The sequence below is a fragment of the Homarus americanus genome, unplaced genomic scaffold, assembly GCF_018991925.1.
Source record: "Homarus americanus isolate GMGI-L3 unplaced genomic scaffold, GMGI_Hamer_2.0 scaffold23578, whole genome shotgun sequence".
In the NCBI taxonomy this organism is placed as follows: domain Eukaryota; kingdom Metazoa; phylum Arthropoda; class Malacostraca; order Decapoda; family Nephropidae; genus Homarus; species Homarus americanus.
Window position 1 is genome coordinate 1,971,158 of NW_024733231.1, and position 14,707 is coordinate 1,985,864.

Genomic DNA, 14,707 nt, shown 5'->3' on the forward strand with positions numbered 1-14,707 from the left:
TCAGGATTCTCAGACACCTCATGAACTCAACCTTGTCGGGAGAGAGGAAAGATAGGGGAGGAGAAACAGGAAGCTGAAAACTATACCGCTTTAAAGCTCTTCCTGAGAAAATAAAACTTCGCCTGGTGACATCATTTATCACACCGATATTAACTTACCCAGCAGAACCTCTTCATACTATGAGCACCACTCAAATATTAAAATTACAGGTGGTCCAAAATGAAGCCCTAAGATTCGTCACAGGTGAAAGATACTCCTTCACCAGAACCACGGCCGAGATACATAGAGACCTGAGAATAAAACCCATCAACCAGCAGCTGCACACCCTGGCCAGCAGAGTCTGGCAAAAGATAGAACGATCAGAGCAAGAACTCCTTCAAAGACTCCCACCAGATAACGAAAAACTCCTTCAAAGACTCCCACCAGATAACGACAAGCAGCTACCAAACAGGGAGGTACTACCACCTGGGAAGATATAAGAAGCATAATGTGTTGTCTAATGGTAGACCCTGCTGCCATATGGCATCACGAAAATTGTGACCAAGTCCCAGGTTGCTGATCTGACTTTCTGCCTCATTTACACACAATAGCAGGGTCCCAATTGTTTCTCTTACTATTGACAACACAACATACATATATTGTTTCTTACTTTTGATATTTTTTCATTTTGCATTTCTTTATGGTTCTTTATTATTATTAATATTATTATTATTATTATTATTATTATTATTATTATTATTATTATTATTATTATTATTATTATTATTATTATCATTATTATTGTTATCATTATCGTTGTTATTATTACATTTTCGCCCCGATGTGGGTCAGTGACCTGTGCCCGGGTGGGCTAATCCCTGTAAAAATAAAAACATGGTTCCCAAAAAGTTACCAAATCTCAAAAGGTCCATTACCACCCCCGATCTATACGGCCAGGCAATAGACTACCTCCCTTGACCAGCATCCGCCAGTAGGGTCGGCGGAATATGAAATAAGGCCCTCAAAACACCCATATATGGGACAGGGTAGGATGTCTAGTGCCTGTACCGACAGAGAATAACTAACCCATGACACAACCCTAATACACTATTAGCTTAGCTTGGCGGTCAGCCCGCCCTCTCTTACCTCCTCCTAAACTTCTTCAATTTCCGAACTATAACTTCCTTCCCCCACCTCTAATCTTCTTTCACCCTCCTTTCTCTACAAAAAAGGGACGAGGGTAGAAGGAGGGAAGGAGTGGGAGACATGGGGGTTTAGGGAGGAGGAAGGGAGGGAAGGAAGGAATGAGGGAGGGAAGGGAGGGAGTAGTGACAAGGAGAGTCCAAACAAGACGTCTGGGGGGTAGAAGACTTTTGTGGTCGGATCCTGCGACACTATAGATGGTAGACCCCCACCCACACCCACACCCCCACCCACACCCACACCCACACTCACACCCCCAGCCTGCCTTACACTGCGCCCCTTTCTCTACATCACCCCTTTTCTTCTACCTGAGTCACCTAACCTTACCTACAGCCCTAATCACCCCACCTTACCCCTACCTCCAACTCTCGTCACCCCACCTTACCCCTACCTCCAACTCTCGTCTTGCTTACCCTACCTTCTACTCTCGTCACCCCACCTTACACCTACCTTCTGCTCTCGTCACCCCCACCTTACCCTACCTTCTACTCTCGTCACCCCACATACCCCTACCTCAACTCTCGTCACCCCACCTTACCCTATCTCCTACTCTCGTCCACTTTACCTTTTCCTTCTACTCTCGTCACTTACCTTACCCTACCTTCTACTCTCGTCACCCCACCTTACCCTATCTCCAACTCTCACGATCACCCCATACCCTACCTTCTACTCTCGTCACCCCACCTTACCCCTATCTCTCTCGTCCACCCACCTTACCCCTATCTCCTACTCTCGTCACCCACACACTTACCCTACCTTCTACTCTCGTCACCCCACCTTACCCTACAGCCCCCTCTCGTCCACCCACCTTACCCCTATCTCTCCTACTCTCGTCACCCACCTTACCCTACCTTCTACTCTCGTCTCACCCCACCTTACCTACCTTCTCTCGTCACCCCACCTTACCCCTATCTCCCTCTCGTCACACCCCTTGCCACCCTATCTCCTCCTCCCGTCACCCCACCTTACCCTACCTTCTACTCTCGTCACCCCACCTTACCCCTACAGCCCTCTACTCTCGTCCCACCCCACCTTACCCCTATCCTCTCCTACTCTCGTCACCCCACCTTACCCCTATCTCCTACTCTCGTCACCCCACCTTACCCCTTCCTCCCCCGCCCCTCTCCTCCTCCTCCTCCTTACCTCTCAACTTAGTCACTCTTATTGACACTCAACACTTGTAAGCCTCCAGACCAGCAGGTGTGAGTGTGTGTGCCGCCATCCACCCCGGCGGCGGCGTCCCCGTACGAGCCTGCTCCACCTTCCACCTTTACACTGCCTCCACCACACCACCACTTCTTCCCCTCCCTGCCCACCATTGCCATCATCTCCCACACGCCCTCAGCCTCCCAGGTCGACTCCTCCTTGCTGGACTCCGCCCGTAGCGTGGGCGTGGGCGTGCCCGGCAGGGAGGAGGGTGGTGAACTCTATTTAGGCGTTCTCTTGGTCAGGTGGCAGCTTGGACGAGGTCGGCGGGTGTAGGCAGGTGTGGGGAGAGGTGTAGTGGGAAGTTGAGGGATGCAGGTGTAGGCAGGAGAGGAGGTGTACAGTAGTGGGAGGCAGGGGAGTGCATGTATGAAGTGGCAGGTGGAGAAAGGTGTCAGGGGATGAGGAAGTGTAAGGAGGAAGAAGGCCAGCACATGAAGTCATCAATTTCCCCTTTACACCCGCGTCAACTTTCCTCACACAGGGAGTCTTAAAATGACCTTCTTTCCCGAGTACTGTACAAGCAAAACCCAGACACATCCTCCCCAAACATGAAGTAAATCTATCTCTCTTGTTAATAGAAGAAGAAAACAATCAGGTCAACTTCACTGCAGGAGACTAACCCACGCATTATCATCAACATTAAAAGACAAACCTCAAGATCTATCATAAACGTCGAACTTCCATCACAATATATTAAAGACAAAAATATCAATACGTCATTGCCAGACATCCCATAGACTCGTGTGTGCATCTCAATATTATGAAAGAAAAGATATTTACCGTTGAGTTGTGGCGATAAAAAAAAAGACATTCGTTTCGTGGTGTTTACAGTTTAAAGATGTTGTTTGGTGGTGGTTTTATTATTTACGGTGCGGAGAAAATGCTAATATTATTTATGTTTGTGAAAATCATCGCTGAAGGTTGACAAGTAAGGAAGGTTGAGGTGGTGGGGGCCAGGTGGAGGGCGGTGCTCAAACCCGGCACAGCGGCCATGTAGGGGGTTAGAAAGTACGACGACCACATCCCACTTGTCACCCACTGTCCTAGCGTCTGGTGTCCTAGCGTCTGATGTCTTAGCGTCTGATGTCTTAGCGTCTGATGTCTTAACGTCTGATGTCCCAGCGTCTATTGTCTCAGCATCTAGTTCTCCCAGCATTTAGTGTCCAGTGTCCTAGCCTCCAGAGTCCCATCTTCTATTATCCTAGGCTCCAGAGTCCCAGCATCTATTATCCTAGCCTCCAGAGTCCCAGCATCTATTATCCTTGGCTTCTGTGTCCCAGCCTTCAGTGTCTCAGCTTCTCGTGTTCCAGCTTCCAATGCCCCGGCGGTCAGTGTTCCAGCCTCCAGTATTCCAGCATCCAGTGTTCTAGCATCCAATTTTCCAGCATCCAATATTCTAGCATCCAGTATTCTAGCACTCAGTATATCATCATCTAGTGTTCCAGCATCCAGTATTCCAGCATCCAGTATTCCAGCATCCAGTGTTCTAGCATCAAGTATTCCAGCATCCAGTTTTCTAGCATCCTGTGTTCTAGCATCCAGTGTTCTAGCATCCAATATTCTAGCACTCAGTATTTCATCGTCCAGTGTTCCAGCATCCAGTATTCCAACATCTAGTGTTCCAGCATCCAGTATTCCAGCATCCAGTATTCCAGGCTAAATAGCAGGGGATCTCGAGAAGCAGCAATGGGCCCTAGAGGTACGTCAGTAGGCTACCGGCGTGTGGACGCATGGCGCCTCTAACTGCTACTCCACTGCCTTGTGGGTTAGTGTGGTAAGATGGAAGACTTGGGGAAGCAGACTAGAGTAAAGCAAGTACTGGCGGCGCATCATAGGCGATCCTCCGATACACTGGAGTTCCGGCAGCCTCCTGCAGCTGTGGGTAGATGCTAGTCGTCTTGGGTTTCCCCCTTGCCACTGGAATCACCCTGCTTACAGTTAAGATAGAGGTGTTTGGTTGAAAGCAGCAATGCCACTCTAATATCCTCTTTTGCGAAAGTTCTCTTCTTCTGGGAACTTCAGTTGCGTCAAGGACTGGACCCTACAGTCATCGAAGGACCCACCAATAAACCAAAAGAGGAAGTAATCATCGGACAAGATAATTAAGTGAGTTCCAACTAACCAGTATTCCAGCAACCCGATTCAGTATCCAATGTTCCAGCATTCAGTGTTCCATCATCCACTGTTCTGGCATCCATTATTCCGTCACCCAGAGATCCAGTATTCCAGCAATAAGGGGTCCATCATCCAGTGTTCCACAACCAGTGTTGCAGCACCTAGGATCCAGCATCCAATGCACAGAATCCAGTGTTGCAACATCCAATATTGAAGCATCCAGAGTAGCAGCATCCAATGTTGCAGAATCCTTTGTTGCTGAATCCAGTGTTGCAGCATCTAGTGTAGCAGCATCCAGTGTTGCGGTAACCAATGTTGCAGTATCCAGAGTAGCAGCATCCAGTGTTGCAGCATCCAATGCTGCAGAATCTTATGTTACAGCATCCGGTGTTGAAGCATCCAATGATGCAGAATCCAATGTTGCAGCATCCAGTGTTCCAGCATCCAGTGTCGCAGCATTCAATGCTGCAGAATCCAGTGTTGCAGCATCCATTGTTGCAGCATTCAGTGTAGCAGCATCCAGTGTTGTAGCATCCAATGTTGGAGCATCCAGTGTTGCAGCATCCAGTGTTGCAGCATTCAGTATGCAGCATCCACTGTTGCAGCATCCAATGTTGCAGCATCCAGTGTTGCAGCATCCAGTGTTTCAGCATCCAGTTTTGCAGCATCCAGTGGTGCAGTATCCAGTGGTGCAGTATCCAGCGTTGCAGCATTCAGTATGCAGCATCCACTGTTGCAGCATCCAATGTTGCAGCACCCAGGGTTGCAGCATCCAGTGTTGCAGCATCCAGTGTTGCAGCATCCAGTGTTGCAGCCTCCAGTTTCATCTTATTCATCATCCCGGAATAAGTTATCCAGCTTCCCTCAGCTCAGTACTTCTTCATCTTAAGCATCACACCGCCCTGGGTCCACCTCCCTCACTGGACCAGTCCCCTCTGTCCGTGGCTGCATCGCTTGAAGTTTCTACCGCCACGGGGCCTATTGCCTTGGCTCCCACTTGCGAGCACCCACTACCCCAACGCCCACTGACCAAGTCCCCTCTGTGTCTCAGCTCCCACTGGTCCGCGGCCCTAATAGGAGACGGGTGGTGGTATGGCCGCCCTTGGAGGCAACACCTGTAATATACGCGGCGGTGGTGCCACTACCCAACATAGAGTTGGAGCCGCCTCCTCCCTGCGTCTCCCACACCGCTCCGCCCGGCCGCTCCAGCCCCCTGACCCAATAAGGCCCTCTCATCTGGATCCCGCCTCCCCCTCGCCTTGCTCACGGGCGTGGGAGCCAACGTGGGCGTGGGCGGGGAACCCACCGCCAACCCTGGACCCGGCCCTACGAGGTCCCCGCCCTGGCCGCCCTCCTTACGTGCCTTAGGGTCGGCCGTACCTGCCTCCTGTTGCTGCTGTTGGAGGCTGCTGTTACCCGGTCCACCTACACGCCCACCACGCCCACACACACACACATACATCCCACAAGGGCCCGCCCACACATATCCTACAAAACCCAGTCACCACCCACAACCACACAAACCCTACAACCACCACCACCACCACTACCACAACCACCACCACTACCACAACCACCACCACCACCACAAGCACCTCCCATCATCCAGACACCCGGCTTAGGATTTCTTAGAACTAATTTGCATACCTAGATTATTAAGAACTGATCTTCTTTATGTAACTGTGTAAACATATACTTTACACCAATCTTTCTTATCAACTGTATTTATGTTGTTAACTTTATACAGAGAGTTCTGGGCGTCTCGAATCTTTCCAAATTCATAATATTTTGCATACCTCTACAGTACAGAATAATGGGACGCGATAAAAATCAAAATTCACCCACGAAATCGATTTTTATTTACCTTTGTGAGTTCCTTTAAGCGTTATATATTATGGACTTTATTTTAGAAGTATTATAAAAAAAAATGTTTCATAGTCGACGTGTGATTCCCGCAAGACCAGATTTATTTACTGAAGTGGAAATAATAATGTTTGAAAAGCTTGAAAGGATTTTTTTTTTAATTGGTGTTGTTTTGGCCACTGAAGCACCATAACGCATGACCCGGTGAGACGAGACACTTATGAAGCTGCGTCACTGAAGCACCATAACGCATGACCCGGTGAGACGAGACACTGATGAAGCTGCGACACTGAAGCACCATAACGCATGAGACGAGACACTGAAGCTGACTGAAGCACCATAACGCATGACAGACTGATGAAGCTGCGACACTGAAGCACCATAACGCATGACCTGGTGAGACGAGACACTGACACTGATGAAGCTGCGTCACTGAAGCACCATAACGCATGACCCGGTGAGACGAGACACTGATGAAGCTGCGTCACTGAAGCACCATAACGCATGACCCGGTGAGACGAGACACTGATGAAGCTGCGTCACTGAAGCACCATAACGCATGACCCGGTGAGACAGAGACACTGATGGCTAGCGATACTGAAGCACCGCAACAGCTAATGGCGAGACACTGAGTAAACTTTGCGTCACTGTGAATCACCATAACGCATGACCCGGTGAGACGAGACACTGATGAAGCTGCGTCACTGAAGCACCATAACGCATGACCCGGTGAGACGAGACACTGATGAAGCTGCGTCACTGAATCACCATAACGCATGACCCGGTGAGACGAGACACTGATGAAGCTGCGTCACTGAAGCACTTTCCATAACTTCGCGCTTGCGCTGACCCGGTGGACGAGACACTGATGAAGCGCTGCGACACTGAGCACCATAACGCGCATGACCCGGTAGACAGAGACACTGATGAAGCTGCGTCACTGAATCACCATAACGCATGACCCGGTGAGACAAGACACTGATGAAGCTGCGTCACTGAAGCACCATAACGCATGACCCGGTGAGACGAGACACTGATGAAGCTGCGTCACTGAAGCACCATAACGCATGACCCGGTGAGACGAGACACTGATGAAGCTGCGACACTGAAGCACCATAACGCATGACCCGGTGAGACGAGACACTGATGAAGCTGCGACACTGAAGCACCATAACGCATGACCCGGTGAGACGAGACACTGATGAAGCTGCGACACTGAAGCACCATAACGCATGACCCGAGACGAGACACTGATGAAGTTGACACTGAAGCACATAACGCATGACCCGTGAGACGAGACACTGATGAAGCTGCGACACTGAAGCACCATAACGCATGACCCGGTGAGACAAGACACTGATGAAGCTGGGAGTATTAGAGGTAAGAAGTGACTTGATAATACCTAAATATTATTATTCCTTGTGGTAGAGTTTTCAGTCAAGAAATTATCGAGTATTTTTTACTTGAAGAATACCTAAGCTAATTTCGGTCAAGCTAATCTAACCTAACCCAACCAAATCTAACCAAACCTAACCAAACCAAATCTAACCTAACCTAACCTAACCCAACCAAATCTAACCTAACCTAACCCAACCAAATCTAACCTAACCTAACCTAACCTAACCTAACCTAACCAAATCTAACCTAACCACATGTACTAAGATTATCCTCCCTACAATACTAAATGTCATCATCCATTCTTATTTCAAGCCTTTGAGTAGAGATTTAATCTGTTCCTAAGACAAAAAAATAAAAACCCTATCTTCGTTGTATTTACTCACGACAACATATCTACTAATTGCCAATTAACTTTGGATAACAACCCGATTCCCTTTCTAAACTGACTTAAATTTTTGGGTCTGTACTTTAACCGCAGACTCAACCGGGGGGAAAAAATCAGAGAGATCAATTAGTGACAAAGTTGAGTTAAGGAATGTTGGTATATCTCTGTCTCTTGATGGTGCCTGCGAGGATGTCCTGTAGAATGTTTTCGTTAAGGGATAACAAAGTACTATTTTTGGTGTGTGTGTGTGTGTGTGTGTGTGTGTGTGTGTGTGTGTGTGCGTAATTGATCGTTAAGAAGAACAACCCAGTCCCAACCACTATAAAATTATCAAAACTTGTAATCAACCAGTGTATTCACTCAAAGTCAATCTTACCTTTCTCCACTGTCACTATGTTGAAATGCCCTATAGTATGACCTTCTCCCCATCTAGTTATTATATATCATATTTGTATCATTTATGTTACTTGTATATTATGAAACTGTATATTTTCAGCATTCTGTCTGCTATGCTCTTTCAATATACCATTAATTATTATTATTTATTCACACACACACACACACACTGAACCCTGATATGACTCCTTATTAGTGCACCAGTCCCTTATATGATATTAACCAGTGTATGGGTCACAGGTGAGTGCCCTGTACCCACTGGCGCCACTACAGGGTGTTGATTAAGTACACGTAAATAGAGTCTAGGAGTGTGTGTGTGTGTGTGTGTGTGTGTGTGTGTGTGTGTACCTGGTCTGTCTTAATCTTACACCAAAAATCATATACAAACGTGTTTTGCTAAATACTTTTGTCTTGTCTTCGTAAACAATGATATATAAAGTATTTTTTACTATATTTGACATAACATCTCTCTCTCTAGCAGTGGAGGAGCTGGTGTGGTGACTGGAGAGACAGCGGCCACGAGAACCAACAACATCAGAGGAATATGGAATTGACCATTAACCTAACCACATGAAGATTAGACACCCCCTTCTTATTTCGCCTAATGCTATACCTGGCGTTGGTTAGGTTAGGTTAGGTTAGGTTAGGTTAGGTTAGATTTGGTTTGGTTTGGTTAGGTTAGGTTAGGTTTGGTTTGGTTAGGTTAGGTTATGTTAGGTTAGGTTAGGTTTGGTTAGGTTAGGTTAGGTTAGGTTAGGTTACGTTAGGTTAGGTTAAGTGCCTCATCTTAACGTGATCCCATTAACCATATACGTTATCTCTTCACTGGTGTCCAAGATGAATGAACCTGTGGGAGCTGATGAGCTATACCTTGAGGTCTCAGCTCCCATGACCTCTGCTCACCCATTCATCTCTTAATCACTCCTGAGGAAACTTTCGGGTGACTAAAAGGCGAAACAAAGATCAAATAAATCACTTGAGTTATTACGAAAATTCCTAAAGGTCGAATAGTCTTGGTTTAATCTTCACTACGGTCGAACATTACTTAATCGAGCGGAATCCAGAGCTGAGTCATAGGTGAAGTCCCGTCATCTTGATCTCAGCGTCGAGTTTGTTGCAACATAGACGGCGGTGAACAGGCAAATATTCTCGCCAAGTTAGCCATGAATGTGTGTATGTGTGTGTGTGTGTGTGTGTGTGTGTGTATACCAATGAACTATACTGACTCTCCCATGTAAACCAACTTGACTTCCTCACCAGAATCAACCCCATAATTTCTGATTGGCTGACCTCATTCTGCACTACCAAGAAATAACATCAAACTCTCTTATCTTGGAATGAAATCCATGATAACTAGTGTAATGCTCACGGGACAAAGGAACACCACTCAGACTTTTAATTGCTCGTACTGGCGATACTATTGTGGTAAGGAATTCATACTAAGACAAACCTCCTTATTTAGTATTAAGATATGAGGTAATTTTACAACTACGGTGAGGATATCTTACTGTCTTATCTGTCGTCGTCCGTGAGACAGACTCGCCGTCGAGTAATGTCAGAGAAGCGGATGAGAAGCTGATGTAATACTAAGTAAATAAAGTAATGTCAACACCAGACCCACGAAGGTAATGATAACGATAGGGACTGAGGTCTGGCGACACAGGCCAGACGTCAGGGTCTTGTATGGTGTAATAAGTGTACTGTTACACGTCCGGGTGGGAAGTGAACACCCTTATGCTCACGGCCCTCTAGTGTACACCGCCTGCAGCTCTGTACCGCCACTAACTTAGGCTCCTGTGGACATAATTGATCCTTAGAGCAAAACTTAACACTGTAGTAAAAAAAACTGTGATATGTAATTTATATGTAATCAAATGACGGTAATTATCTGTGTAACAATATTATAATTACCATCAAACACACACATACACACACACACACACACACACACACACACACACACACACACACACCACTCATTCATGTTCATTCAAGATAAAGGTTTCTGGCCTGTATGTCCAGATGTTCATCGGTTTGTATAATTATTGGGAACTAAACCAAACAACCCAGGGATGTTACTGCATATATTCAGAACACAATCTACTTTAATATAAAACTTCTCAATTTGCCCAGCGACTGTCCAGTCGTTCCTACTCGGGTAAACTGCTCCACGCGTCCATATTACATAGTGTGAAATTATTGTTCTGTCTCAACTTTGTTTGTTGTCGTAACGTGACTGAGTGTGACAGCAGTTGTGGTCGTCAAGTGTTCTCAGTACAGTTAGCACTCCTTGAACCATCGTGTCAGTCACATCACCAGGTGTTGAGGGGTTCTGTTCACCCTCGACGGGGTCTTCTACTCTTACAGGCAGTCTTCGTCAGTCTGGTACCAGTACTGTTGTCCGTCTCTGAACTTCTACAGTTGTGTGGTAGTTTACTCGAGGATGTGGACAACACAGAGCCTTGTGCAGTACAGTCAACAGGTCAGCCATCAGTAACTGAGGCAGCATCACGTCCACCCATCTGGCTCTCCTTGTTAACTTTATCGTTTGTATAAACTTCTGTCGACCTTCAGGCTGTACACTAAGAGGCAGCGTGGCCGCCACTACACTCCGGTCTGAGTGCCTTCACTTACTTAACTGCTGAGTTAGGGGCTGGAGGTGGTCCAGAACCAAACCAGCAGCCCTTAGGTCCACCGGCTGCATCACCCTATAAGCATACATACATACATGTCTAGATCCATGAGTGTTTGACACATTCCTCCACGGGGCAGGTGTAAGGAAGGTGGGGCGTGTCCTTGGTCATGTACGGAGGGACATGTTGTGACGGTCGGGCATGTGTCCAGCACCAGGGCGCGCGAGGCGGTGTAGGGCGTCTCTTATGGGAGGCAGGGCGTGTACTGATTGCGTCCAGCGTCCATTATCTCTTGGCTGCTAATACTTGGGGAGTTTGTTGTTTGTCGGAGACCACAACGGGTTGAAGCGGGCTGAAACTTGTTACCAGGTAGAAAATCCAGGTAAAAATTAACTGGCAGAATAAATTAACGATTAAATTAATAAATAATAGATAGCCGAGAACGTCAGGGATAGGGTAAACCATAAAAATATATATATATATATATATATATATATATATATATATATATATATATATATATATATATATATTTATTTATTTATTTATTTATTTATTTATTTAATCAAGTAATGTTGCCAAGGTTTAAATTTGTTCATTACTTGAGTATGCAGATGAGTAACACCTGCGGTGAACAGGAATCACAAGTAGGTCGTCCTGGGAGTGGATCAACAAACTGGGTTGAAATACCAGGAATACAGTGTGTGTGTGTGTGTGTGTGTGTGTGTGTGTAACTCTTTCCCTCTGTTTAGGTTCACCTTTACTGCCTGTGACGCCTCGTGTGAGTTACTGTGTTTAAGGCGAGACTTGAGTAAGTGGGTCAGCTGCAGGTGTTACGCTGACAACTGTCTACCTGTCAACAAGAGTCACTGGAGACAAGGGTGAGGGAGCCAATAGATGAGGCAGGGAAGTGAGACGAGTGTCACTATCACACCTAGTCACCGAGGCGTCCCCCTGCCAGAGACTAAAGTTATTTATAGTCGGATGTTTTGAGTTGTTGCAGGTTATAATAATGTGGGACAAACACCGAGTACACCATAAGTTGATAGCCGAGTGTGAGTTAAACCTGGTAGGCGGAGGTCCTGGAAGAGCAAACACTGGCTCTAAGGTCTGTGGTGGACGCGAAGTAATGACACTGTTGAAGAGTGACTGAGGGAGTGTGTGTCGACCAGGATGACGGTATAATGATGATCGATTGGCAAGGACGAACGATACAATCCTCTTTATGGTAAAAACAAAAGACTCGAGCCTCCGTTTGGTTCCATGTACAGTACTGAACGAAAATAAACATAGAGTTTTGGATTCATTTCCTTTACGGATATGAACGAGTGGTGGCGCTGTTTGGCAGGCACATAAACAGCATAAACACTGTCTACATTTCTGTCTGTCGGACACGTAAAGATTATCTACATGTCTGGAGCATTGTTGGGTTCGGCGGCACCGTCTTATCTCTCTCTCTCTTGTTTAGAGGCCTCGTCGAGTTGTGTACAAAATTGGACCAGATATGATGCAAACATTAACATCCAGACTACAACACTAGCCTGTACAGGTGAGGTGAGGTCAACACACTGTTTCATAATTTATGTGTCGTCTTATCATACGAACTTAGTTATGGACAATATTGAACTAAAGGTGATAGATAGACGACATGACACTGTTAATAAAGTTGTACACAGAGATGACGAGAGAGAGAATGATGTTGTTTGAGCTAGATTAGATGTGGTTAGGTTAGGTTAGACATTAGACTGGACAGGTTAAATTAGGTCACAGACTAGATCTACTTAGGTGTAGTTAGCATTACTACATGTCGTTAATTGCCTTATTATAATACCTGTGATAATTTAAGACTACCATTATATACAGGTGTGGCTCATAGGTTACACACTACAGGTAAATTAACGTTCTCTTCTCTTTCGTTTCAGGTGAAGAAGTCATAACCAAAACAAACACAGGAGCAGAGGAATCGGTCTAGTAGTCATGTTTAGAAAGCCAGACACCACACTAATGAAACAAACAGATGTGCATTGTATCGTGTTGCCATCTTATAAACCACAGGTAATGAGGAGAAAATATTTATCTCACGGAAGCTCGTTTATACCCCCCCTAGTCTGTTTACCCGTGATGAGTTTTATTCGTGGATGCAAAACTTGACAGAACCTAAAATAAAGGAAGACTCGACTGCCGCCTCCTAACACCGGTCTCTTAGTGTTAATTTTAAAAGAGTTTCTGTTCCGAGGAGTTGTTTTGTGTGTGTGTGTGTGTGTGTGTGTGTGTGTGTGTGTGTGTGTGTGTGTGTGTGTGTGTGTGTGTGTGTGTGTTTATTTTTTAGCTTTGTATTATTTCAGTTTCTAAGAGTTGTATTTCTGAGGTTATATTATGGACAGAAAGTTTCGTTATCATTGTTCTTTTAAATTCGTCTTCATTATTGTATTAACTTACTAGATCCGGGTTCCTGTCCAGTCTGGTATATTCGACTCTGTTTAATTTATTCTCATAAGAAACAAACCAAGTCGATCTCCCTCTCCCCCACCAGTGTGTTATATTCGACCTGATCTAACTCATTCCGAGTCAACCTAACTAATTCTACCTCTAAGTCGACCTTTCTCAACAGTCTAACTCATCTAAATTTAACCTAACCCAAAATACTCGACACTGTTCAACCTTTATAACTCTACCTGTAAATCGACCTCCTTCTCTCACCTCTGTATTACATTTGACCTAATCTACATAATCGACCTATACTGCATTGACCTTAATTGATATCTGTTTGATCCCGTCTCACCTGGACTACACTTGCCTAAACTCAATATTCATTTCTCTCCTGACCTTATTTGACCTGATTCCATTTTATATGACCTATTTGACCTTTTCTTATATCATTTGACCCTGTTTGACCTGACAGGCTTCCATATAATACGAGTCGACGTCATCTTAGCCCTCCGAGAGTGTGGTGTGTCATGGGTAAGAGGGATGTGTTAGGGTGTGGGGAGGAGATGGGTGTGTAAAGTGGGTAAAGAATGGGTTAGAAGTGTGGGCGTGGGTGGATGAGTAGTGTGGGCGGGGGTGGGCGGCCAAGGTGAGAGAGCGGGAGGTGAAAGGGCAAGGCGCCACATTTGGGGTGGAAGGGGCAGAAGGAGGCTGCAGGAGGGGGCGTGGGATGCCAGGGGGTATAGAGGAGGCCAGGGGTTAACACAGGTCACTCCAGGTGTAAATCACTTTGACCTCAGGTGACTGGTCCAGAGAAGAGAGGAGAAAACGATATATAACTAAAAAGATACACGGCAAGACAGAGATAGGCAGGTAGGTAAGGGTGTACCGAGGTGTTGTATATGGGGATGGGTTGTAGGGCGGGATGGACTTTGGGATCCCTCTCACGACTCTGCTGTGGCTCCAAGCTGTTGATACACCCAGAACACTGTGGTTACCAGGGTGAACTAAGTGAAGGAACCGGGGACTGAGGATGAATGGTGAAGGAAGGTCCTCCCCTCCCCTCTCTACCCCTCCCTCCCTCCCTCCCTCCCTCCCT